The sequence below is a fragment of the Dama dama genome, chromosome X (assembly GCF_033118175.1).
Source record: "Dama dama isolate Ldn47 chromosome X, ASM3311817v1, whole genome shotgun sequence".
Lineage (NCBI taxonomy): Eukaryota > Metazoa > Chordata > Mammalia > Artiodactyla > Cervidae > Dama > Dama dama.
In genome coordinates, this window is record NC_083714.1 from 89,684,279 (window position 1) to 89,710,047 (window position 25,769).

Consider the following 25,769-nt stretch of genomic DNA (forward strand, 5'->3'; position numbering starts at 1 on the left):
TTGAGAAAATTAGAGATACCAAGGCAACATTTCATGCAAAGATGGGCATAAGGAAGGACAGAAACTGTATGGCCCTAACAGAACCAGAAGATATTCAGAAGAAGTGGCGAGAATACACAGAAGAACTATACAAAAACGATCTTAATGACCTGGAAAATCACGATGGTGTGATCACTCACTTAGAGCCAGACATCCTGGAGTGTCAAGGCAAGTGGGCCTTAGGAAGCATGACTGTGAACAAAGCTAGTGGAGGTTACAGAATTCCAGTCGAGCTATTTCAAATCCTAAAAGATGATGCTGTGAAAGTGCTGCACTCAATATGCCAGCAATTTTTTAAAAAACTCAGTTGTGGCCACAGGACTGGAAAAAGTCAGTTTTTATCCCAATCCCAAAGAAAGGCAATGCCAAAGAATGTTCAAACTACTGCACAATTGCACTCATCTCACATGATAGCAAAGTAATGCTCAAATTTCTCCAAGCAAGGCTTCAACAGTACATGAACCCAGAACTTCCAGATGTTCAAGCTTGATTTAGAAAAGGCAAAGGAGCCTTTCTAGCAAGTTGCCAACATCTGTTGGATCATCAGAAAAGCAAGGGAGTTCCAGAAAACATCTACTTCTGCTTTGCTGACTATGCCAGAACCTTTGACTGTGTGGCTCATGAACTGGAAAATTCTTCAAGAGATGGGAATACCAGATCACCTGACCTGCCTCCTGAGAAATCTGTATGCAGCAAGAAGCCACTGACATGGAAAAACAGACTGGTTTCAAACTGGGAAAGGAGGACGTCAAGGCTGTATATTGCCATCATGTTTATTTAACTTATATGCAGAGTACATTATGCAAAATGCCAGGCTGGATGAAGTACAACCTGGAATCAAGATTTCCAGGAGAAATATCAATAACCTTAGGTACACAGATGACACCACCCTTATGGCACAAAGAGAAGAGGAACTAAAGAGCCTCTTGATGGAAGTGAAAGAATAGAGTGAAAAAGCTAGCTAAAAACTCAACATTCAAAACACCAAGACCATGGTATCCAGTCCCATCACTTCATGGCAAAAGAGGGGGAAACAATGGACCATGACAGACTATTTTGTTGGGCTCCAAAATCATTGCAGATGGTGCCTGCAGCCATGAAATTAAAAGACACTTGCTCCTTGGAAGAAAAACTATGACCAACCTAGACAGCGTATTAAAAAGCAGAGACATTACTTTGCCAACAAAGGTCTGTCTAGTCAAAGCTATGGTTTTTCCAGTAGTCATATATGGATGTGAGATTTGGACCATAAAGAAGTCTAATTGCTGAAGAATTGATGCTTTTGAACTGTGGTGTTGGAGAAGACTCTTGAGAGTCCCTTGGACTGCAAGGAGATCCAACCAGTCCATCCTAAAGGAAATTGGTCCTGAATGTTCATTGGAAGGACTGATGCTACAGCTGAAGCTCCAATACTTTGGCCACCTGATGTGAAGAAGTGACTCATTGGAAAAGACCCTGATGCTGAGAAAGACTGAAGGCAGGAGGAGAAGGAGACAACAGAGCATGAGGTGGTGGGATGGTATCACTGACTCGATGGACATGAGTTTGACCAAGCTCCGGGAGTTGGTGACGGACAGGGAAGCCTGGCACGCTGAAGTCCATGGGGTGGCAAAGAAGGGGACACAACTGAGCGACTGAACTGAAGGCAAAATTACTCACTTGGGGAGAAACAGTGTGGGCATCTGTCGTAATGAGGAGGAGTGCAGTAAAGAGTCAGTTAAGTCATTTACATAGGGCAGTCCTTCTGGGTCTTAGTTATGTTTGGCCAGTTATCTGGTTTCTTTTCCCACATCTGACTTGCCCTAGGACCCTCCCCAACATGCATGCACTACTCTATTCCAAGATGGGCGCCAGCCCAGAGACCTATGGGGGAGACGGCATCACATACTATGAGGTGGTGCCCTTTTCTTTTTGACCCCCAAGGGGCACATTCTGCACATGTGCCGTGTCTCTCCTGCCCTGAGGATGGGAAATATGTGATCTCTTGATCTTTCACTCAAACAGGGTGTAGCCCCTCTCTGTCTCTGCCATAGCTATCATCTTACAGCGTCGTCAGGAGACAAAGCCTGACTACTCTGTTTCTGCTGTTATTTCTATTTCCAAGTGCAAGCTGGAATCTGATTTAAATATCTAGACTCAAGCCCATTTGTCTCCTTCTTCAGGAAATGTAAACTTTTTATTTAAATAATAAAATGTTATTGGATTTTTCTCAAATGCTTTTTCTGCATATAGAGACCTATGGATTTGTGAATATTGAAAAATTCTTGTATCATATGATAAATCCCTCTTGACCATATTGTATGGTCCTCTTAATGTGTTGTTGGATTAGGTTTGCTACTGTTTTGTTGAGGATTTTGTGCCTATGTTCATCAATGATAGTGACCTATAATTTTCTCTTTTGCTGGTAACTTTGCTTTTGGTATCACAGTGACAGTGGCCTGATAGAATGAGTTTGGAATAGATTCAGAAGGATAGGTATTGACTCTTCCCTTAATGCCTGATAGAATTTGCCTGTGAAGTCATCTGGTCCTGGAATTTTGTTCGCTTGCATGTTGTTGTTCAGTCATCAGTCATGTCTGACTCTTTCTGACCCCATGGACATGGGACCCCATGGCATGGAAGCATGCCAGGCTTCCTTTTCCTTCACCAACTCCCAGAGCTTGGTCAAACTCATATCCATCGAGTCGGTGATGCAATCCAACCATCTCATCCCCTGTCATTCCCTTCTCCTCCCACATTCACTCTTTCCCAGCATCAGCGTCTTTTCTAAAGAGTTGGCTCTTAACAATAGGTGGCCAAAATATTGGAGCTTCAGCTTCAGCATCAGTCCTTCCAATGAATATTCGGGACTGATTTTCTTTAGGATTGACTGGATGGATCTCCTAGCAGTCCAAGGGACCCTCAAGAGGCTTCACCACAGTTCAAAAGCATCAATTCTTCAGCAATCAGCCTTCTCTATGGTCCAACTCACACATCCATACGTGACTACTGAAAAAACCATAGCTTTGACTAGACGGACCTTTGTTGGCAAAGTAGTGTCTCTGCTTTTTAATATGCTGTCTAGGTGTCTCATAGCTTTTCTTCAAGGAGCAAATGTCTTTTAATTTCATGGTTGCACTCACCATCTGCAGTGATTTTGGAGCCCAAGAAAATAAAGTCTGTCACTGTTTCCGTTGTTCCCCCATCTATTTTTGACATGAAGTGATGGGAATGGATGCCATGATCAACTTAGCTTTTTAAATGTTGAGTTTTAAGCCAGCTTTTTCACCCTCCTCTTTCCCCTTCATCAGGAGGCTCTTTAGTTCCTCTTCACTTTCTGCCATAAGTGTGGTGTCATCTGCATATCTGAGGTTATTAATAAATATCCTGGCAATATTGATTCCAGGTTGTGCTTAATCCAGCCTGACATTTCGCATAATGTACTCTGTATTTAAGTTAAATAAGCAGGGTGACGATATACAGCCTTGATTTACTCCTTTCCCAATTTGATAATAGTCCATTGTTCCATGTCCGGTTCTAACTGTTGTTTCTTCATCCAAATACACATTTCTCGGGAGGCAGGTAAGGTGGTAAGGTATTACCATCTCTTTAAGAATTTTCCAATTAAATAGAAGTAGGTGTTTTTCTGGAATTCTCTTGGTTTTTCTATGATCCAATGAACGTTGGCAATTTGATGTCTGGTTCCTCTGCCTTTTCTAAATCCAGCTTGAACACCTGGAAGTTCTCATTTGTGTACCACTGAAGCCTCGCTTTGAGAATTTTGAGTATTATTTTGTGAATGTGTGAGCTGAGTGCAATTGTGCAGTAGTTTAAACATTCTTTGGCATCCTTTCTTTGGGCCTGGAATGAAAAGAAAACATATTTGTACATAGATTATATGATTCTCAAACATGTAGTGGGGCTGACTGGTGTGTGAGTGTGTGTGTGTACTTTAATTTTCTTTTTTTTTATTTTTTTTTTTCAGTGGGTTTTGTCATACATTGATATGAATCAGCCATGGATTTACACGTCTTCCCCATCCCAATCCCCGCTCCCACCTCCCTCTCCACCCGATTCCTCTCGAAACATCCCACTCTCGCCTTCTCCCACAGAGTTCAAAAGTCTGTTCTGTATTTCTGTGTCTCTTTTTCTGTTTTGCATATAGGGTTATTGTTACCATCTTTCTAAATTCCATATATATGTGTTAGTATGCTGTAATGTTCTTTATCTTTCTGGCTTACTTCACTCTGTATAAGGGGCTCCAGCTTCATCCATCTCATTAGCACTGGTTCAAATGAATTCTTTTTAATGGCTGAGTAATATTCCATGGTGTATATGTACCACAGCTTCCTTATCCATTCATCTGCTTTAATTAATTTTATTTCATCAAGTCTCCTTTTGATCATTAATCTTTCAACAGAAAGCATTAGGTGATCAAGTATTTCGTCTCTCAATTGGTTCCTCACTTGCCCTGGGTCCACCATATCCCTCCATGTTGGGTCCTAGGCCCAGCTCTCTGTTTCCTTTTAGAGGGTGGTAATAGTTAAGATGACCTGAGCCACAGTCAGCTCCCAATCTTGTTTTTGCTGACTGTATAGAACTTATCCGTCTTTGGCTGCAAAGAATATAATCAATCTGACTTCGGTGTTGACCATCTGGTGATGTTCATGTGTAGAATCTTCTCTTGTGTTGTTGGAAGAGGATGTTTGCTATGACCAGTGTGTTCTCTTGGCAGAACTCTATTAGCCTTTGCCCTGCTTCATTCCGTACTCCAAGGCCAAATTTGCCTGTTACTCCAGGTGTTTCTTGACTTCCTACTTTTGCATTCCAGTCCCCTATAATGAAAAGGACATCTTTTTGGGGGTGTTAGTTCTAAAAGGTCTTGTAGGTCTTCATAGAACCGTTCAACTTCAGCTCCTTCAGCATTACTGGTTGGGGAACAGGCTTGGATTACTGTGATATTGAATGGTTTGCCTTGAAAAACAAACAGAGATCATTCTGTCGTTTTTGAGATTGCATCCAAGTACTGCATTTCGGACTCTTTTGCTGACTATGATGGCTACTCCATTTCTTCTAAGGGATTCCTGCCCACAGTAGTAGATATAATGGTCATCTGAGTTAAATTCACCCATTCCAGTCCATTTTAGTTCGCTGATTCCTAGAATGTCAACACTCACTCTTGCCATCTCCTGTTTGAACACTTCCAATTTGCCTTGATTCATGGACCTAACATTCCAGGTTCCTATGCAATATTGCTCTTTACAGCATCAGACCTTGACTGTATCACCAGTCCCATCCACAACTGGGTATTGTTTTTGCTTTGGCTCCATCCCTTCGTTCTTTCTGGTGTTATTTCTCCACTGATCTCCAGTAGCATATTGGGCACCTACCGACCTGGGGAGTTCCTCTTTCAGTATCCTATCATTTTGCCTTCTCATACTGTTCATGGGGTTCCCAAGGCAAGAATACTGAAGTGGTTTGCCATTCCCTTCTCCAGTGGACCACATTCTGTCAGACCTCTCCACCATGACCCGACAGTCAGCAAAAACAAGACCGGGAGCTGACTGTGGCTCAGATCATGAACTCCTTATTGCCAAATTCAGACTTTAACTGAGAAAGTAGGGATAACCACTAGACCATTCAGGTATGACCTAAATCAAATCCCTTATGAATATACAGTGGAAGTGAGAAATAGATTTAAGGGACTAGATCTGATAGACAGATAGTCTGATGAACTATGGATGGAGGTTCGTGACATTGTTTTATGAGACAGGGATCAAGACCATCCCCATGGAAAAGAAATGTAAACAGGCAAAATGGTTGTCTGAGGAGACCTTACAAATAGCTGTGAAATGAAGAGAAGCAAAAAGCAAAGGAAAAAAGGAAAGATATTCCCATTTGAATGCAGAGTTCCAAAGAATAGCTGGGAGAGATAAGAAAGCCTTCCTCGGTGATCAGTGCAAAGAAATAGAGGAAAACAGCAGAATGGGAAAGACTAGAGATCTCTTCAAGAAAATTACAGATACCAAGGGAACATTTCATGCAAAAATGGGCTCAATAAAGGGCAGAAATTGTATGGGCCCAACAGAAGCAGAAGATATTAAGAAGTGGTGGCAAGAATACACAGAAGAACTGTACAAAAAAGATCTTCACCACCCAGATAATCACAGTGGTGTGATCACTCACCTAGAGCCAGACATCCTGGAATGTGAAGTGAAGTGGGCCTTAGAAAGCATCACTACGAACAAAGCTAATGGAGGTGATGGAATTCCAGTTGAGCTATTTCAAATCCTAAAAGATGATGCTGTGAAAGTGCTGCACTCAATATGCCAGCAAATCTGGAAAACTCAGCAGTGGCCACAGGACTGGAAAAGGTCCGTTTTCATTCCAATCCCTAAGAAAGGCAATCCCAAAGAATGCTCAAACTACTGCACAATTGCATTCATCTCACACGCTAGTAAGGTAATGCTCAAAATTCTCCAAGCCAGGCTTCAGCAATATGTGAACTGAGAACTTCCAGATGTTCAAGCTGGTTTTAGAAAAGGCAGAAGAACCAGACATCAAATTGCCAACGTTCATTGGATCATAGAAAAACCAAGAGAATTCCAGAAAAACATCTATTTCTGCTTTATTGACTACGCCAAAGCCTTCGACTGTGTGGATCACAATATACTGTGGGAAATTCTGAAGGAGATAGGAATACCAGGCCACCTGACCTGCCTCTTGAGAAACCTGTATACAGGTCAGGAAGCAACAGTTAGAACTGGACATGGAACAACAGACTGGTTCCAAATAGGAAAAGGAGTACATCAAGATTATATATTGTCACCCTGCTTATTGAAATTATATGCAGAGTACATCATGAGAAACACTAGGCTGGAAGAAGCACAAGCTGGAATCAAGATTGCCAGGAGAAATATCAATAACTTCAGATATGCAGATGACACAAACCTTATGGCAGAAAGTGAAGAGGAACTAAAAAGTCTCTTGATGAAATTGAAAGAGGAGAGTGAAAAAGTTGGCTTAAAGCTTAACATTCAGAAAACTAAGATCATGGCATCTGGTCCCATCACTTCATGGGAAATATGGGGAGACAGTGGAAACAGTCTCAGACTTCATTTTTTTGAACTCCAAAATCACTGCAGATGGTGACTGCAGCCATGAAATTAAAAGATGCTTACTCCTTGGAAGGAAAAATATGACCAACCTAGATAGCATATTAAAAAGCAGAGACATTAGTTTGCCATCCAAGGTCCATCTGGTGAAGGCTATGGTTTTTCCAGTGGTCATGTGTGGATGTGAGAGTTGGACTGTGAAGAAGGCTGAGCACCAAAAAAGTGATGCTTTTGAACTGTGGTGTTGGAGAAGACTCTTGAGAGTCCCTTGGACTGCAAGGAGATCCAACCAGTCCATCCTAAAGGAGATCGGTCCTGGGTGTTCATTGGAAGGACTGATGCTGAAGCTGAAACTCCAATACTTTGGCCACCTTATGTGAGGAGTTGACTCATTGGAAAAGACCCTGATGCTTAGAGGAATTGGGGGCAAGAGGAGAAGGGGATGACAGAGGATGAGATGGCTGGATGGCATCAACGACTAGATGGGCATGAGTTTGAGTAAACTCCAGTAGTTGGTGATGGACAGGGAGGCCTGGCGTGCTGCGATTCATGGGGTCGAAAAGAGACGGACACGACTGAGCGACTGAAATGAACTGAACAGTTAAGTCGCCTGGCAAGGAATAAAAGTCAACTCCAAGTTGTCCAATAGGACTACCCTAATTTTAATACACATGTGCATTACTTTAAAAAGAACTATACATGTGATCAATAGTTTCAAGTTCTTTAGATATCATTATTTTACTAGGAATAGGTGATACACAGGGCAAAAATCAAGACAATCACTTTATAAGATAAAGTGTAATCTGTAATCAAAATTGCCAATAAACAGGAGGGTATCATTAAAAAGATTGAAACCAGTACCCTCTTCAACCAAACCATTTTCCTAGCATTTCCCTTAAACTGGGAAGAGGATCATTCAGAGTAGAAATGTGACTTTTCATATACATCATAAAGGGGGTTGCATTAGAAGACTCATCAGGTATAAAAATACAGCATTCACTATGTAATATTGTATAAGGTCTCCCTTGGGAAGCTGTTAGAATATTGGGGGCCATGCATTCTGCAGGACTGCTTTTCTCATCATGGAAATTTCTGAATTGAGCAAATTAGTGGCTTGGTTACTATCATTAAAGGCTTCCTGGGTGAATTTTGTTAAAGCTTCTATATGAGTAGTGATATCTTCTATTCCAGCTGAAGGAATAAATATTGTGGCCAAATAATCATACCATTGGAGAACTGATTGAACCCAGCATGCCCACATTGAAGGCAGACTGAGAACGGCTGCTTTCAGGGTACCTGTAAGCAACGTTGAGCCTAAAGGAAACCTACTGTACACCTTCCTAACCAACCAGGGGAGATCCAAGGTCAAAACTTTGTTCCATACACCTACTGGATCCAGTTAGGAGCTATCCAATGTATTTCCCAGCCAATGAAAACCACACTTCAGAACCTGAAACATACATACACTCAAAGGCTATCAAACATTAGATAGGATTCATTTGGGGTTTTAATAAATTTACAAACATGTATCCAACACCATCATCCAGCAACTTGCAGTATGAAGTCAGGGGGATGCTTTTGAAATCGATGATAATGGCCTGATCCATTCTTTTGGACTGCCACACTTGTATCTACTGGATGCTACACCATGTTGCCTTGATTCCTTTGCTTACTGATGAGAATTGGGAGTGTTCTCAGTTTTTCCCATCACCAACACCACTGTGCATGTGTTTCTGTACACTACAAGTACCAGCGTGTTTCTAGATGTACCAGGCAGTGGACTTCCTGGAACAGAGGAAAAATAGCTTTATTATTTTTTTTAAGATTTAAGACCTTTGGCTCAAAGCAAGGACTCTGGAGTCATATAGCTTGGTTTCAATTCTGCCACTGATCTGGATGGGCCAAATGCCCTTGGGCCAGTGGCTGAACCTCTCGGAACCTGTTTCCTCACCTGTAAGAGGCTGGTAATCATTGGTACTATAGTCCTAGGAACCTCACAAGGAAGCATTACTGCTTATGTACAGCACTCAGAAGAGTGCCAGGCACAGGGGCCCTGCTGTATAAGTTGCTTTTCATAGATTTTGCCAAATTACCTCCAAAATGGATATTTGCAAGACAGTGGTGCACACTGTCACAGGGGTTTGCTTCTAACCTCTCCCACTCTCGGAATGGTTAAGCTCTTGGAAGCTTGTCGTCCTAGAGTGTGAAACCCGATTCATGGTTTTAGTTTACATCTCCAGTATCAGCAGTGGTGAGCATCTTTGCAGGTGTAACTGGACATTGAGACTCTCTATCCTTTGAATTGCCTCAGAGTGGGGAAAGAGCTGAGGGAGTGAGGTCAACCCCAGTCTGTCCCCCAAATCTGACTGCCAAGAACATCTGATGGAAGCAGATGAGGCAGATTGCTTGCAGAACAAAAATAGGATCCCTTTGCCCTCTGGCCACGTATGGAGAATTATGCCGACCACTGATCACTGACTGTGGGATTCCTCTGCCCAGTCTCTCATTGGGTCATAAGGCTTGTGGTGGAAGGGAGGCTGGCAAATGCTTTCAGCATGTTCTAAGTGCCCAGCGTCTCCATTCTGACGTTTCATCCTCACCTCCCAGGAGACCAGGGCCCTCAGGACCCTCCTGCCTCCCGCTCCACCCAGTTTGTACAGAGTCAGGGCTCAGGGCTGTGACTCTAATCAGAAAGGGAAGGCAGGACAGGAGGAGGTGGGATGAGAGGCTTGACAGAGGTACTCATACCATCACCTTCATCCGCCAACTCATCAACTGCCCTGATGACCCTTGGGCTCGGCAGCAAACTGGAGGAGGCCTTTGGCCCCATTGGTTACTTGTCGAGGGGCCGGGCAAACAAGGCACGTGCTGGTTGGTAGGAACCAGATCAATAAGGAGGCCATGGCTGGGGCATCCCAGGCTTGCTGAAAGCCTGGGGCAGTTTGCCACAATCTTGTGCATGCGGTGCCTGTGGTGCTTGACCGCTCACTCCAGATGCCGCTGGCCTCAACTTCCATGACCGCCACCACCACTGCCACCACAACTCGGTTGATAAATCATCGCCACCCCAGGTCCGGGGGCCACCCAGATGGCTACATGAGTTCCCCGGATGATGAGGTGTCAGTTTGGGGAGCGGGTTTCTGCCCAGAGCACAGGGAGCAGACCTACGTCCCTCAGGCCAACTCCACAGCCCCGCAGGGACCTGGACTGGGCTCCAAGGTGAGGACACTGCGAGGCAGCGAGGGTGAGGGTGGAGATGAGTACCCAAACCCTGAGGGATTCAACTCAGATTGGGAGGTGCTGGAAGCAGGGGGGCCAGTGCTGTGGGGCTGCGAAGACTGGCTTGGCTCCCTGGCCAACAGCAAAGGGGATGCCCTGCAGCTGGCTGACGAGTCGGTGGCGGCCATCCTGTGGCAACTGAGTGTCCTGGACATACTGGGCGTCCACAGATACCTGTCCTTGGAGAGCTATGCGATCACCGACGTGTCCTCCTTGTGGGCCGACCTCAAGACGGGTCCCAGCCATCGAGGCACGGTCCCACAGAGATGTGGGGCGGTGGTGCTGGCTGCGGCCCGCCCTCTCCAGGTCGGTGGGGCCGAGGTGGGGCAGGCCTGGGGGAACCCTAAGCGAGGCACTAAGAGTAGGTTGAATGTGGCTGTGGATCGCCAGCCGGCTCCCTTGGAAGGCTCGTTTGGGCTACTGCCTGACTCCGAGTCCTCTGATGAGTTCAGTGAGATAGAGCTGATGAGGGTGAGCATTTATCCCAAAGAAGGAGGCCAAGCCAAGTTCAACAGCCTCAAGGATCCCAGAAACACACCCAGACACTCGACTGTCTAAGGCAGGGAGAATCTCCTTCTTAAGCGGCCAGGCCCGTTCCTGTCCTCTGTTCTGCGAGGATTCACTTCGGTTGTGGAAAGGCAGGACAGGCAGGGCGATGCAGAGTTGAACATCTTCCCACCTAAGAAAATGCAGAGCGAGCTCTGGAGGAAGGGTGGCTGCCGGCAGAGCTACCAGGGAGTACCAGTAGTGGTAACTACTGCAGCTGCCACTACAGGCAGCTGCTATGCATCACTCCTAGGAAGAAGAGAGACCAGGAGAAGAAATCCCTCGGGGGCATCTCCAAACCTGCCCTGAGGAGAATCTTCCCTTCCTGGGATCAGCGAACCTCGCCCATTTCCCTGGAACCGGCTCCCTTGCCCCAGTCTCTGGCATTCCGCTGCTTGGGAGGTCCAAGAGGTATCCCTTGGACCCTTTGGGAACCAAAGAGTCCAATAACATGGGTGCTGGAGCAAAATCTGTGGCCAGGAGGGCCCAGGAGGCCGTGTCAGCGATGGTGGTGGTGGGAGAAGACAACGGCCCAAATAGAGACCCAGTCACAAGGGGCCAAGCGAGTAGGCCAGGCCCCTCCTCTCTCCCCACTCTTCTCCCTCCCACCCTCCCCAGGACACACGTCTTCACCCGTGCTCCCTCTGTCCATCCCTCAGGGGTTGTCATTGGGTGCCCCTTGGTCAGTGGGTCATTAGGATGCCAGATTGGGGTCCTTTTACTAGGGACAAACGTTAAAGTAGCACTTTGGGTGTGCTGGGCTCGGTTTTCCACCCTTGGGCTGTTTCCAGTCTCCGTGAGGCTGGGACTAGAGAGGAAGGGAGGGCTGGTAACTTAATTGTGTCAAGGGGACACCTTAAAAGCTTCACAGAGCTTCAGTGTTTAGATGAATGACTTTCCTGAATCCTACTTCTTAGCTGTTCCCTAAACTCTTCTTTCAAGGGGCCCGGGCTTTCTCAGGGCTGCACTGTTGTCCCCCACTCAGCTCTGCCTGCTGGCCTGGGGCCGACTGATGGAGAAAGTGCTAAAGAGATCAGCCTTTCAATTCTCTTCCCATTCCCCTGCCTCAGTCCAGTCCCAAATCATGCCTGCTCACACACACATACACACAGACATAGACATATAAATGCACTGGTACACACATACACACATACATTCACACACACACACATCATTAGTCCAGATTGGTGAAAAATCTTTGTTTTAGCTTCCCACTCACTGGGCATGGCCATCTTCTCCGTGGGCACGTCCTGGAGAACCCAGCAGTGATGACCTCAACATCAGAGACCCCCAAGATCCAGGAGACTCAGAGCCCTTGGCCCTGAACCCAGGAGGAGTCATGCCCAGAGGACCTGAACCCTCAGATGAGTGTCTTGGGTTTTGATATGGGGGGAGGGAACCGGGGGTGAGGGCAGAAACCTCTCTCTCTCTCTCTCCTGGGAGCTCAGCCTTGCTCCTAGGCAGCTTCTTCCATGGGAAACAGGGTGTCAACAGGCCTGGCCCTGGTCCCATCATCCTCTGTGTGGGATTTGTTTGGCAGAGGTAATCAGTGGCAGTGCCCCAGTAGCTGCTCTGGCTGTAAACTTGCAGGTTAATAGCTTTTTCTGTGAAGTGCTCTTCACCCACATTGCTCTCCCAGGTGCTGGCTGTGGCTGCAGCTCTGAGAGGCTCGAACCCAGAACCATAGTCTTTGGGGACCACAGTGGTGAAAATGCTGCCCTTGGGGAACAGGGGAGGCAGGCCCATAGAGAAGGTCTAGCCTGCCAGGCAGAGCAGGGGAGGCTTGTTGCCAGCAGATCGAGGTGCTGCCTCACGTCGCGTTAGAGTCTGGTTGACCCTTTCCACCTCACTAGGAGCCTGGGAAGCTGCATTGTGTGCCCTTTCCCTCTCAGGTGACCAGGAACCAACTGACCATTCCCTAAGACTGGAAAGGAAGCAGCAGCCACCGGGAATGCTGGACTGTCCTTAGGTAATGCTTCCTCTGGCTCTTGAAATGCACACCCAATCCTCATGGTGGAATCTGGATCCAAGTGCAACTGAAATGTGTGGGCCTCCCCGCCTCGTCCCCATTCCACACCCCTCAGAAGAAGCCCACTCCTGTCCACTGAAAAAAGTCTTTCCCTTGCCATTCTAGACATCTGGCTTTGGGATGGATGGCCCTGGGGAGAGGAGAAAAGGGAAGCAACAGGAGGGTAGTGTATGTAACCTTTTCTCTTCCTCCCATGTCTACTGGCCTAGTGTCTGGTGCTACAGAGAGAAATGGATGACCTTAAAGAGCAATACAGTATCAGGAACCAGGGACAGAGAGCAGCGGGTTCTTAGTGCAGAAGCTGGATGTGCACTTGGGGTGGGGTGGGGTGGGCTGCAGGTGCAGGGGACCTCGTAGGGATCAGCATTCCTGTGGGGAGGAAAACCTATCAAGCATGTCCCTGGAGCATGCAGTGCATGTTTAGCTGGGTGTGCGGACAAGTAGCAAAGTACTGTGTGGACTGCATGGACACTCTGCCCGACAGATGAGTCCTAGAGAGCTCCTTCTGATAGGACTTGTAGAGATGCCATGTTGATTTTTCCCTTTAACTGCTGCTTGGTGTGGCCTCTAAGGTCCTTGTTAGATTCTTTGTTTGTGAGACAATTTTTGAACTTGAGAACTGCTGGCACATTTTGGTTCATTTTAGGAAATAACTCCACATTTAACTCAGGTGGTGGGGAGTGGTCAGGCCCAGAGCTCTTTGCATTGGGGCTAATGGGGGTGGGTTTCAGGAGGCTCCACACAGGGACAAGGGGACAGGCTTCTATATCCCTCCGTCCGGAGCACCTTCTTATGCCTCTCCCTGTTTCAGCCGTCATGCAGCACCTGGCTGACAAGTTCTAGAACCTTTGAAGTGAGTGTTACACACACCATACTGCTTCCCATAGTCCTGGCTGTTGAGCAGCCCTGTGGGCTGGCCCTGGCTTGAGGCTCTTCCCTGACTCTGCTGTTTCACAGTTTGAGCCCAACATCTTTCTTTTTTATTTTTATTTATTTATTTATTTATTTAATTAGTTGGAGGCTAATTACTTCACAACATTTCAGTGGGTTTTGTCATACATTGATATGAATCAGCCATAGAGTTACACGTATTCCCCATCCCGATCCCCCCTCCCACCTCCCTCTCCACCCGATTCTTCTGGAGCCCAACATCTTTCTGCAAGAGGAGCAGCTGTTACCTCCGGGGCCGGCGAGCTGTGGCCAAGCTTGTTGCCTCTTGTTCTGCCTCCACCAGGGCATCCTCTGCCTCTTGTTTTGTGCCCTCTCTGCCCAGTCTCACAGAAGTTTTTGATTAAAGGACTTCTCATATTCTGTGTTCTGTCCTCTCTCTGGGGGGTGGTGGTTGGGGGAGTTGGGCAAGGCCTGGTGGGGGGCCACTCAATATCAGAGCCTGTTGCAGAACATTACCTCTGGCATCCTGTGTTGGGGACTCTGGGTCAGCCTCTGTACCATCCAGGCCATCAGGGCAGTGAAGTGCCCCCGGTCTGGGTTCACTGAGGGCCTTGTCTGGTCACATTGGCACATCCTCCCATTCCCCTAAAGGCCCTCTTCTAGTTCTCTAAGCACCCTCCTCTGGGATTTGCTGGTTCCCATCCATCGCTGACATTCTGCCTCCCCGCTGGAAGGAACTCATGACCCCCTTACAGAGCTCCAACCCATCCTCCTTGCTGGAGTGGACTCATTGTCGTACTTACCCTGACCACTCTCTTTTCTTGTTGGAGCACACTCAATCCCTCCCCTGATTTGCCATTGGTGACCTTGCCTGAACGTGTAGTTCAGCAGGTGGAAACAGGCACAGGTGCCCTCATCTCTCCCTTCCCAGGCTCTGCCCTCTCATTGGAGTCCCTACTGCCCGTACCATTCCCACCCCTGCCCCAGTCCCACCTTGCAAGCTGGAACCAGCACACAGTCCTCCTCTCCTCTTTAGCCCTCACCCCTGAGACTCAAGCACCAACAGTTTCGCTTCTCCTCCTTTGCATTCAGTAAAGGGCTTGGCCATGAAGCCTGGACCCAGTGAGCTGGGGAGCAGGAGGGAAGGAACAGGGAACACAGGAGACAGGCTAGTCTCTGGGCTGGAGGTCAGGTGACGCATCTATTTGGTGGCAACCTGGGTCAGACTGCACCCTGGCAGCTAGAGATGGATAGTGGAGTCCTTTGTGTTTTCACCTCCAGCCTGAGCCTCTCTATACCCTTGAGTGGAAATGGGCCCATCATGCTCTATGGCAAGTGTGGTTAGTAGGTCTCTGTTCTTGCAGGGTCCCTGTCAAATACTGTTCCACCAGACCCATGACACAGATCTTCCAATAAATGATATTTCCCGGAGTATCCCAGCTCAGTATCCCAGACTACTATTTTTAGGGCACATGACAATGAGTCTGAACTCCGTGTTCAATTTCCCCTTCGCTGGAATTTGGTGAGCACTTCCTTTCCCTCAGCCAGCACTCCAGGACTGTGCCAGCCTGAGACTCAGAGAGACAGATCTGTGTTGGAGTGAACTGAGGGTAGGTTCTGCCTGACACCATTCCTGAAAGACCAGGGTTTTATTACACAAAAGGGGGTATGATGGTAGATAGCACATGCAGAGTTGGTGCCTGGACATCTCTCTGTGTGAATAAAAGTCAGCAAGGATAATGCCCTTGAGGCAGAAGGATGTGATTCCAGAAGAAAAGAAAGTAGAGACTGGTCCAGATTCAGTAAGGCATTGAGTGAGCAAAAGCAAGGGTCGGGTCTCCAATATTCAAGGGGTGTGTCACATTCCCAAAATGTAGGAGGGGGATGATGCAGGAGACACCAAACCTCAGGACAGGGTGTTGGGACTCTCAAGGGTTGGAGTCGTTGGAGGAGGTTCTGGATCCTATCTTGCCATTCTATGATATCTGTCAACTGCTGAGGGTGTGGATGATGGAAAACGGGAAGGGTGGCTCTGGAGAGTACCAGGGATACTGCTGCTCATCTTAGAAACCGGAGACCACCCAACATGAGTTACCTGAGGCAGGGGCAAGAAGGGTGCCTTGAGGAAGTGATGTTAGGAGTGACTGAACCTGGACAATGGGGATCACTTCCCCCATATTCTCACGGTGATTCCCTTCCAGGTTCTTGGCATGAGGCCAGGTGGACAGACTATGTGTGGGTTGGAACAGTAGAGACCTCAGGGTCAGAAAAGAACATGCATGGGACTTCCTCCTTCCACCTAAACCCCTCCCTGAAGCAGGTGGGCTTGATCACTTTGTTTACAGCTGATCTAGTGGTTATTGCCTGGTGATGTAGCCCATCTTGCTGTTGTCCGAGTGAGTAAATTTGGCAGAGGCCTTCCAGCTGAGGTCTCTGCCCAACGAGACATGTAGGTAAGTTGTGCCCGGGAAGAAGGCCAGCACCAGCATCAGCCCCAACCTTGGGCAGAGAGGGGACCGGGACTGTGGTCACCAGGGTGAGGAAGTGGAGAATCTCATGGAAGTGAAGGTGCGAGGGCGTGAACACAACCCCTCATTCACTTTTTACCAGGCTCCCTTCCCTCCGCTGAGCACACAGTTCAGACCAACTATCTCACTATAATGCTGCTGGAAACATAGACATCACAGGCCTTGGCTCAGCCCCAAGCCTTCCAGTTCCAGTGTGAAATCTGTGGCAGGGCCTGAGGCATAGATTAAAGAAATCCATCTGGGCCCCAGGGGGTAGGAGGAATGAAGAAATCCAGCCTCATTCAGTGCACCCTTGTTGCCTTTCCCCTTCAGCCTTGGAGAGCCCTAGGCCCCATCCTGCATGGTTCTGCTACCTGTCCAACTCCAGGGAAGACACTCCCTCCCTATCACACCCCGACCCCACCAGCACCAGCCCAGGTCTACCTCTTTCTCTGGACTATTGAGGGAGACTGGCACAAACAAAGAATTTACAGTAGGTGAGCCTTAAAGAAAGTGCAGGCTGCGGTGGGCACAGTAATCATGCCCCAAAATGTCCAAGTCCTAATCCCTGCAGTTGGCTTATATGTTCCTTTGCATGATAGCAGTTGGTTAAGCTTGCAGATGCAATAAAGGCTGCTACTCAGCTGACTTAAGGTGGGGACTCTCTCACCTCCAATGGGCAGGTCCGGCCAGGTACTCTGGGCCTGCCAGGGTTGCCAGGTGGACTGTCCCTGTGTGACCCAGGCAGCAGCGTTTGAGTGACTACAGTGTACTTGTTGTACCTGTGCTTGTGCAATCAATGTTGACTTCCTGGTAAGTACTGCTCAGATGCAGATGGAGGACTTTTACAAAGAAGATTCACTTTCTTTCAAAAGATTTACCCTTTCTCATTCATAAAACAACCTTTCCAAACATAGAAGAGAAATTGCATGGAATTAAATGTGAGTTAAACAGACAACACATATACACATTATAGAGAGTCTAAGCCTTCAATCTGACGAATAGGTAGGTAACAATCAACCCATTTCACTATACTCAGGTGACATGTACATTGCATATCCAGGAGTCACCTATATATCCTTTTCCCTCACAGAATCCTCATGGATAAGTCTACCTACTGCCTATTCCATTTACTTGACATTCTTGAGGGGGTCAAATTATATATAGAGAAAACAGATGGGGTGTTGCCTGCATTTGGGGATTGACATAAGGGGTTAAATGACAAAAAACCAGAAGCAATTTTGCAGGTGATGAAGAAGTTTTTTGTTTCAATTGTGGTGGTGGTACCATAGTGTTCCAAAGAACAGCATGGAGAGACAAGAAGGCCTTCTTCAATGAACAGTATAAAACTAGAAGAAAAAACAGAAGGGGAAATTACTAGAGATCTCTTCAGGAAAATTGGAGATATGAAGGTATCATGAGGCTGGTTTGTCCTGCCATTGACTGAGTTTGGGGTCCAGGGTGTCCTGGGGCTAGTGCCAGCTCACTAGTGTGTAGAGATCTGTTTCTGTTCCTGGGTCTCTAGCTGCAGGGCCCTGGGGTCCCAGAGCTGGTCACAGTTCACTGTTGGGTGGGGACAGTTCCTAACATGGCTGGCAGTGGGGTCCTAGATGTCCCATAGCGGGTGTCCACACACTGTTACGTGGGGCCAGATTCCAGAGCTGCTGGCTGAGAGCTCCAAAGTGTTCCAGACCTGGTGTCTACTTTCTGGTACACTTTGCTGGAACTCAGTGGCTCCTGGTGCTGGTGTGGGCCTGCTGGTGGGTGGCCTTTTTCCTGGTATGGCAGACTGCAAGGCAGGAGTTACCGCGGTTGCTGTTGTCTGCCTGATGATGGATGGAGCTGGTTCTTGGGTTTGCTGGCTTCAGGGCCCTGGAGTGTTCTAGGAGTTGGTGTTTTGGGCCACTTTTGGTTGGGGCTGTGGTCCAGGGTGTACTAGGGCTGTTGCCTACCCACTGATGGGTAAAACTGGTCCTGGGGCTAGCGATGACCTGCTTTGGGCAGGAACTAGGTCCTGGGGTCTCTGACTGCAGGACCCTGGAGTCCTGGCTTAATGCCTTCTTACTGGTGTATAGGGCCAGTGTGGTATGTCAGGGCCTCTGATTGACAGGTCCAGCTCCAGGGAGTCTTAAGATAGCACCTTGCTTGTGGGTGGGGCTGTGTGTCTGCTTGACTCGTGGCTTGGCCTGCCCTAGTATTACTGTCTACAGGCTGGCTGGTAGGTCTGAGCACAGGTGCTAATAAGCTAAGGGAGGATTCCAAAATGGCACTTGTTAGCACCAGTGACCATGTGGTAGAAGGAGCTCTGCAAAATGGCTGCTTCCAGTGTCTATGTCCCCAGGGTGAGTCCACCTGCCTCTTGCCTCTCTGGGAGGCTCTCCAAGATCAGCAGCTGCCTCTGGCCCAGGCTCCTTTCAAATTATTGCTTCAGCCCAGGGTCCTGGAGCATGTGAGATGATGTATGTCTCCTTTAAGAGTGGTGTCTATTTCCTACAGCGCTCTGGCCCTCCCAAAAGTAAGTTGTGCTGAGCATCAAAGCCCAATATTCTGGGAGATCATCTTCATATGAATAAATATAATTTCATCAGCAAAAGTATACAAAGTAGAACTATACAGAATAAGCATGAAGCTTACAAATTTAACATTGGTTGAAAAAGTAAGAAATTATACAGATAGATTTAATAATTTCACTCATATAGCTATAAATAGCTGTCAACGCTAACTCATATCATTTAAAGATATATATACAATATAAGATTTTGAGGAAAAGGGGTGAAAGGTTGGCACAAAAGTAAGAGTGGATATTCTACTTGAAGAAGGAATGGGGTTAATATAAGACAGGGAAACTTCAGAATTCTTAGGGAAAGCCAGCACTATCCTCTTCTGTGACTTGGGGGTATATACTTCATAATCAATTATTACACTCCACATATATATTGCAACTTCTTCTCTATGTTACATTTCAGTATAATTGGAGAGAAAGATAATGCTAAGGGAAATAACATCCCAGTATAAGCCTATTGTAATTATGTTCTAACCAGAAGTAGAACCGAAATTACTTTCTTTGTTTGTAACATATCTAATTGAGATTAGTAATCTTATATCACTTATATTAATAGCTTTGTTTTCAAGAACTTATAGCTTTTTGCTAAAAATAAGAAAGTGATGCTTACATAATTATAATATCAATCTCAATTTTTAATAATATTCCATATTGGGGTAGTACATTTTAACTCAGAATTTAATTGTGAATTTGTGCTGAAACCCAAAGAAGTGTTGTATTTGGTTACAATTTCGCAGAGACTTCTCCCTTCCCATCCACTTCCTCTCAGAGGTGGAGCACCAAGAACCTGTGAAAAAGAAATGAAGGCCAAAAATACAGAGTATGTTAATTTTATATCCTGCAACTTTACTATATTCATTGATTTGCTCTAGTAATTTTCTGGTAGTGTCTTTGGGGTTTTCTATGTAGAGGATCATGTCATCTGCAAACAGTGAGAGTTTCACTTCTTTTCCTATCTGGATTCCTTTTATTTGTTTTTCTGCTCTGATTGCTGTGGCCAAAACTTCCAAAACTATGTTGAATAGTAGTGGTGAGAGTGTGTACACTTGTCTTCTTCCTGATTTTAGGGGAAATGCTTTCAATTTTTCACCATTGAGGATAATGTTGCTGTGGGTTTGTCATATATAGCTTTTATTATGTTGAGGTATGTTCCTTCTATTCCTGCTTTCTGGAGAGTTTTTGTCATAAATGGATGTTGAATTTTGTCAAAGGCTTCATGTGCCTGCATTGCAACATACCTATTTGACCAGCTGAGGGCAGTATCGTTTAAGTCTGTTTGTTGGGAAGGGCCAGATGCCAGGCCTTCGGAGTTCTTCCTATTCTTTGTGATTAGCTTATTAACCCCTGAGACTGAGGGGCTTATTTGAGCCAGTATGGTGGTGATGGTGATGGTGGTGGTGGTTGGATGGGCTGCGTCTCCCTTGCCCGTTTGACACTGCTGTCTTAACACCAGCCTTCACCCTTGCTCCCCGCAGCAGCAGCTCTTTTCTTCCTCTTTCTCCTCAGACAGAAACTGAGACCATTGATGTCCTAGACTGGGTGTGCTCCCACCTTCCACTGGCACAGAAGCGGTAGGTGTGTGTGCACAACACTTCAAGCCCTTTCCTTGTTCTTTGTATGGAGCAAAACTGGAAGAATTTTCCTGAAATGAGAGCCTCCACCCCACAGTGAGTGTGCCTCCTTTTGTTTCTAGTCTTGTGGTCCAAGTGAAGGCTCCACACTGGTTTGTGGCCTTGATAAGGCCAACAGGAAGAATGTCATTTTTTCAAATCTCTTTGATTGACGAAATGAAACAAAATCATTCTCTGGGGCCACCTCTCTGCCTAAAAATAAAATAACATTTCCTATTAAAAATGCTGTTCCATCTTCTAATCTTGTTGTTTAAAATTCCAGCTATCATACGTCACCTCTCTTTTCAAGGATGGGTCTGAAGCAAACATTGAGCAAATATTTATGTCGAGACTTTACTTTAAATGACTCAGTATGTAGAGGGTCTACTCAGATTCTTCTTATGGATTTTTCCTCTCTTTAAATGACATTTCCTTTATTGCTAATTGTAGGACACCATCAGAAGATGTTTTGGAAAAAAATGTTTGCCCATAATTCTAGGACCCAAACGCCTCAACAGATCTTTCCCACGTGGTTCCTGCCCCAGAATCAGACAAAATATTAGAGCTAGATAATCTGATGCAGAAATTTAATAGGTCTCCTCCTGAGAGGTGTACAAATGAGGAATCTGAGAGTAGAGGGACAGTGCCATGTCAAGGCCAGAAGACAATTCAACTATACCCCTTCAGTTCCCACTTTGTCATTAGTTAGAACAGAAGCACCTCCATCTCTTCACACTCAGATCTCTTGTGGATGTATGTTGAAGTTGGTGCAGCTATTTCCCAAACTCGCGACTAGTTGAATCAAAGAAATCTGGCCCACTTACTGTCAGTTATAGCTAGAGCCTTGTTCACTCACTTGAGCATCCCAGGTGAAGCACTCCCCTTCACTGCATCCACAGAATCTCTAGTGTTTTGTGGTCACTGTGGATTGTTGACCTAACAGGCCTAACACAAGGCAGAGTAAGGTAGGGCAAGCACTTGATGAGGAATCAGGAAACCTACCTCTCTCCTAACCTGCTGAAAAGCACTTCCACTTTCTGAACGTCTGTTTCTCCATCTGGGTAAAGACGAAGGTGACCTAGATCAGTGGCTCTCAACCTGGGGTCCAAGAACGTCCTGAAATTGTGTGCAAAGTTGTGGGAGGCAATGTGTACAGTCTTCTTGGAGGGTGTAAGGAGCTTTCATTAGATTCTCAAAGGAGTCCTATCATTGAATTGTGTTGCCCCCAAATTCCTATCTTAAAGCCCTGACCCTCAATGTGACTAAATTTGGAGATGGAGCATTTAGAGAGGTAATTAGGGTTAATTAAGGGAGCTGGTAAAGAATCTGCCTGTAATGCAGAAGACCCCAGTTAGATTCCTGGGTCGGGAAGTTCCCCTGGAGGAGGGATAGGCTACCTACCCTAGCATTTTGGACTTCCATTGTGTCTAGATGGTAAAGAATCTGCCTGCAATGCGGGACACCTGGGTTCAACCCCTGTGATGGGGAGATCCCCTGGAGGAGGGCATGGCAACCCACACCAGTATTCTTGCCTGGAGAATTCCCATGGACAGAGCAGCCTGGTGGGCCATCGTTCATGGGGTGCCAAGTGTCACACACGACTGAGAAACCATGTACAGCACACACAGAGGTTGTAAGAGTGGGGCCCTAATCCCATAGGATCTGATATCCTTATAAGAGGAAGAGCTACCAGAGATCTCTCTCTCTCTTTCTCCATACATACCCAGAGGAAATGTTATGTGAAGAAACAGAGAGAAGGTGGTGAACTACAATACAAGAGGAGTGCTTTCACCATGAGTTGAACTTGCTGGCACCTTGATCTTGGAATTCTAGTATCCTGAACTGTGAGAAACTAAATTTTCTTTGTTTAAGCCATCCAGCCTGTGGTATTTGGTTTTGGCAGCTTGAACAGACTAACACAAGTTCCATAACCCAAGAAAGATCCAGAGCCATTGGACCTACTGGTTGCCTGAAACCTATTCTGTGCATTGATGTTTTAATGCAGCATTTTTGGATACTTTCAGATTTCATGAGATCTTGCTTAGAACAGTGCAGTATGTTATTTTTATTGCAACATACTTCTTTTTCTAATAGTTGCATAACACAGAGTTGTAACCCCAGGACCAGAGTTTAAATCCTGATTCCACCACCTACTAACTGTTTGACTTTGGACAAGTTATCACGGACTTGTGTCTCGTATATGAAATAGGGATAAGATTAGTGTCTACTTCACATGGCTGTTGTGAGAATCAAATGACATGTATGTAGAGGGCTTGGCACATAGTAAACATTCAACAGATATTAGTAGCTTTTGTGATGAAAATGTAACTATCTATCAGGGGTTTTTGGCCTTATAAACAACACTGCTGTGAGCAAACTTCTTTATACACAGAGAATGTTTTTTCTTTTAAATGATTTCCTCAGGCTCAATTCCTGAGCATCCTACAAATGAGTCAATCCCTTATCATTTAGATGTTCCTATCGTGTTCTTATTGAAGCATATCATTTACAATTATTTTGCAAATCTCTTAGAAATACACAAAAAATTTAAAAAAATTTATAACAATTCCAGGAGTTCTTTATATTTAGTATAGAAATTTATTAGTCCCTTTCAACTCAGAATTATCAGTGTTGCTAGTTTTGCACCACATGCAAGTCTTTGGTGGGGCAACATTTATAAAGAGTGCTTCACTGTTGGGTCCAGGATTTCCTTCCAAACTACTGAGACCCTCATCTGCACCCTGTCAGTGGAGATGCTTTCTAAGAGGGTTTCATGTACGTATAAGTAATGAAAACTACATCATAAAACTGACAGGTCACCAACAGCTGGCACTGTCAAAAGTATGCTCATTTTAGAAACATGAAAATGTAAACAAAACAAACAAACAAAAGGCCTGTCTTAGAATCAATGAAATATGCTCACTCACCACTACTATGAATCCCATCTTCTTCAGATAATTTTCTTAATCTACATTTCCCAACACCCGTTGCAAGCCTGTGATGTGGTTCTCACCTTTAAGGTATTTCTGCAGAAGGCTTTGATTTGCAAGTAACATGAAGACACTGCTGGGCAGAGGTCATGGTTTCCCTGGCATGGATGGCAATAGAGGCAGTGTTTCTGAGGTTAGTCAGACCAATTAAGCAGCAATGTTTCTGAGAGCTTTGCCTAGAGCTTCTTCTATAGCCCTTCTAACAATTCTGCGAAGGATAAATTCCTTTCTGTCCCAACTAGTGAGAGTTGCCCCCATGAGATCTTTTCTTTCCTTCTTCCTTGTTAACAAACTCTGATTTTGTTGGGAGCAGCAATATGTGCAGGCTAAAAAGCTACATTTCCCAGGCTTCCTCAGAGAGGTATAAGCACACGACTAAATTCTGGCCAGTGAGACATAATTAGAAGTGAGTACATAGAGCTTTGGGGTAGAGTCCTCAGAAAGCAATGTGACCTCAGTATGTCCCACATCTTGAGTGGTATATGTCAGCTCCTTAAAGCTAGAGTTTTTACTATTATTGTTGTTGTTGTTGTTAAATGTAAGTAGAGGACACAGATTCATTTTGCAAAATAAAAATCACAGCAGGAAGTACACTTGAATTATTGTAAGGAAACAAAAATATGAACTTGTCAGGAAGCATTTAACAGGAGGATTCCTGTGCGCTGTTTTGGATCTGTCAGGAATCCTCTGATCCTTATTAATTCCTGAACATTCAGGGATTAAGAGGAGAGGCACGCCTTTCCCAGGGCTGAGGAATCCAGGCATGACCTTCATCAGTTTTTCAATATGGTGGTAAGTACCCTCTTCCTTTTTATGAACCATATGGTAAAAGTGATTGTTTACGACTCTCTCTCTTTGATAAGGATCGACTTATGTTTTGTAAGTCTGGAATTTTAATCTTTGTCTTTGCTGAGAATAACTACCTTGTAAGACAGTACATATGCCCACACCATGTTGATTAAAACACCTTTGCTCCATCAGAGCTTGGGTCCCCGTGTCTTTCTTTCTTCCTTCCTTTCTTTCTCTTCCTCTCTTTCTCTTTATCGCTCTGTTTCTGGCTGATTCCCTGAAACGCGAGAGCCAGCTGCATTACCCAGGGACTATTAGCCTCTTTCCTTCTTTCATTTTCTCATTGTCGACTGCGGACCACCAGGTTCCGGTCCATTAAAGGACCAACATGAACTCCTATTGTATACTGATAACTCCCCCAGGGTGGAGAATGCTCTGTACACAGGTTCATTTTACCTGAGCCCCATTAGCATGCATAAAGGCTCACTAGGAACAAATTGGCCAGATGCTTCTGCAGATAAGTTAGTGTAGGCAATAGCTGACAAGCCAGAACCAGAATCTATGGCTTTGGCTTTATTTTAGGTAAAATGGTATTACATGACCAAATATTTGGATTTTATCTTGTATCTGCAAGGTTTCCCACTGAAGAATAATATCTATCTTATGGAAAGCTCGTACTCTTAACAAATTCTAGTTTTTTCTTGCCCTGTATTCCTTTTCTTACCATCACAAGTTGATTTTATTTTTCATGATGGTCTCATTTCGTAGTGTTTTAAATTGGAATGATCCTAGATCATGAAGCTTTAGATTATTATTGTAAATCTCTTTGCAGATTGAGTGCTCTTTGTTTAACATCTGTTTTGATGTACCACTGCCAACTCCACACTGGATATATCTTTCTCTGAAAGTATACTCTGCTGAAACTAGCAATGAAATCAGAGTATCAAGTTTCCTACCTAAAAGTACCTAAATGCTGATACAAATATATTTTATGGCAAAGAAACATGAATGGGAGAGCTGAATCAGTTGACCCATCTCCTTTTGTTCTTTACCTTCTCTTCCTCTCTGCTGCCTTGAAGACAGATGTGAAAGATGAAGCTCAGGCAGCCATCTTGTGAAGGCTAAATGATCATTCTCACATTGAGCAGAAATACAAAAGGAGTCTGAATTCCTGAAAGCATCATGAAGTTCTATTTCAGCCCTTGATTGCCCATCTTCAGACTTTTCCTTAAATAGAAAAAAAATTTTTTTTAACTTGAGTTGTTTAAGCTACTGTTTTTGGAGTCCCTGTTACTGGAGCTTAATTCAGGTTCTAATTGATTTAGAATTTGGTACCTCAAAGTGCAAGCTGTAAGTTACAGAATCTAAAGTTTTAGAATTGGCTGAATAGGAAGGATTGGACTTGGAGCCATAATGGTAAAGCTATGGCAGG

At 45.4% G+C, this 25,769-nt stretch overlaps 1 long non-coding RNA gene and 1 pseudogene across 1 annotated transcript; one reads left to right on the forward strand and one right to left on the reverse strand.

Moving 5' to 3' along the window:
• The first annotated feature begins 10,229 nt into the window (after positions 1–10,229).
• Positions 10,230–13,280, forward strand: LOC133052753 (uncharacterized protein CXorf49 homolog; annotated as a pseudogene).
• A 6,317-nt stretch (positions 13,281–19,597) lies between these two features.
• LOC133051602 (uncharacterized) lies at positions 19,598–25,551 on the reverse strand. The gene is made up of 3 exons (XR_009691894.1): positions 25,390–25,551; positions 23,572–23,646; positions 19,598–19,735 (listed from the first exon to the last, which is right to left on the reverse strand). It is a non-coding gene; the product is annotated as an uncharacterized LOC133051602 (long non-coding RNA).
• Positions 25,552–25,769: the final 218 nt, after the last annotated feature.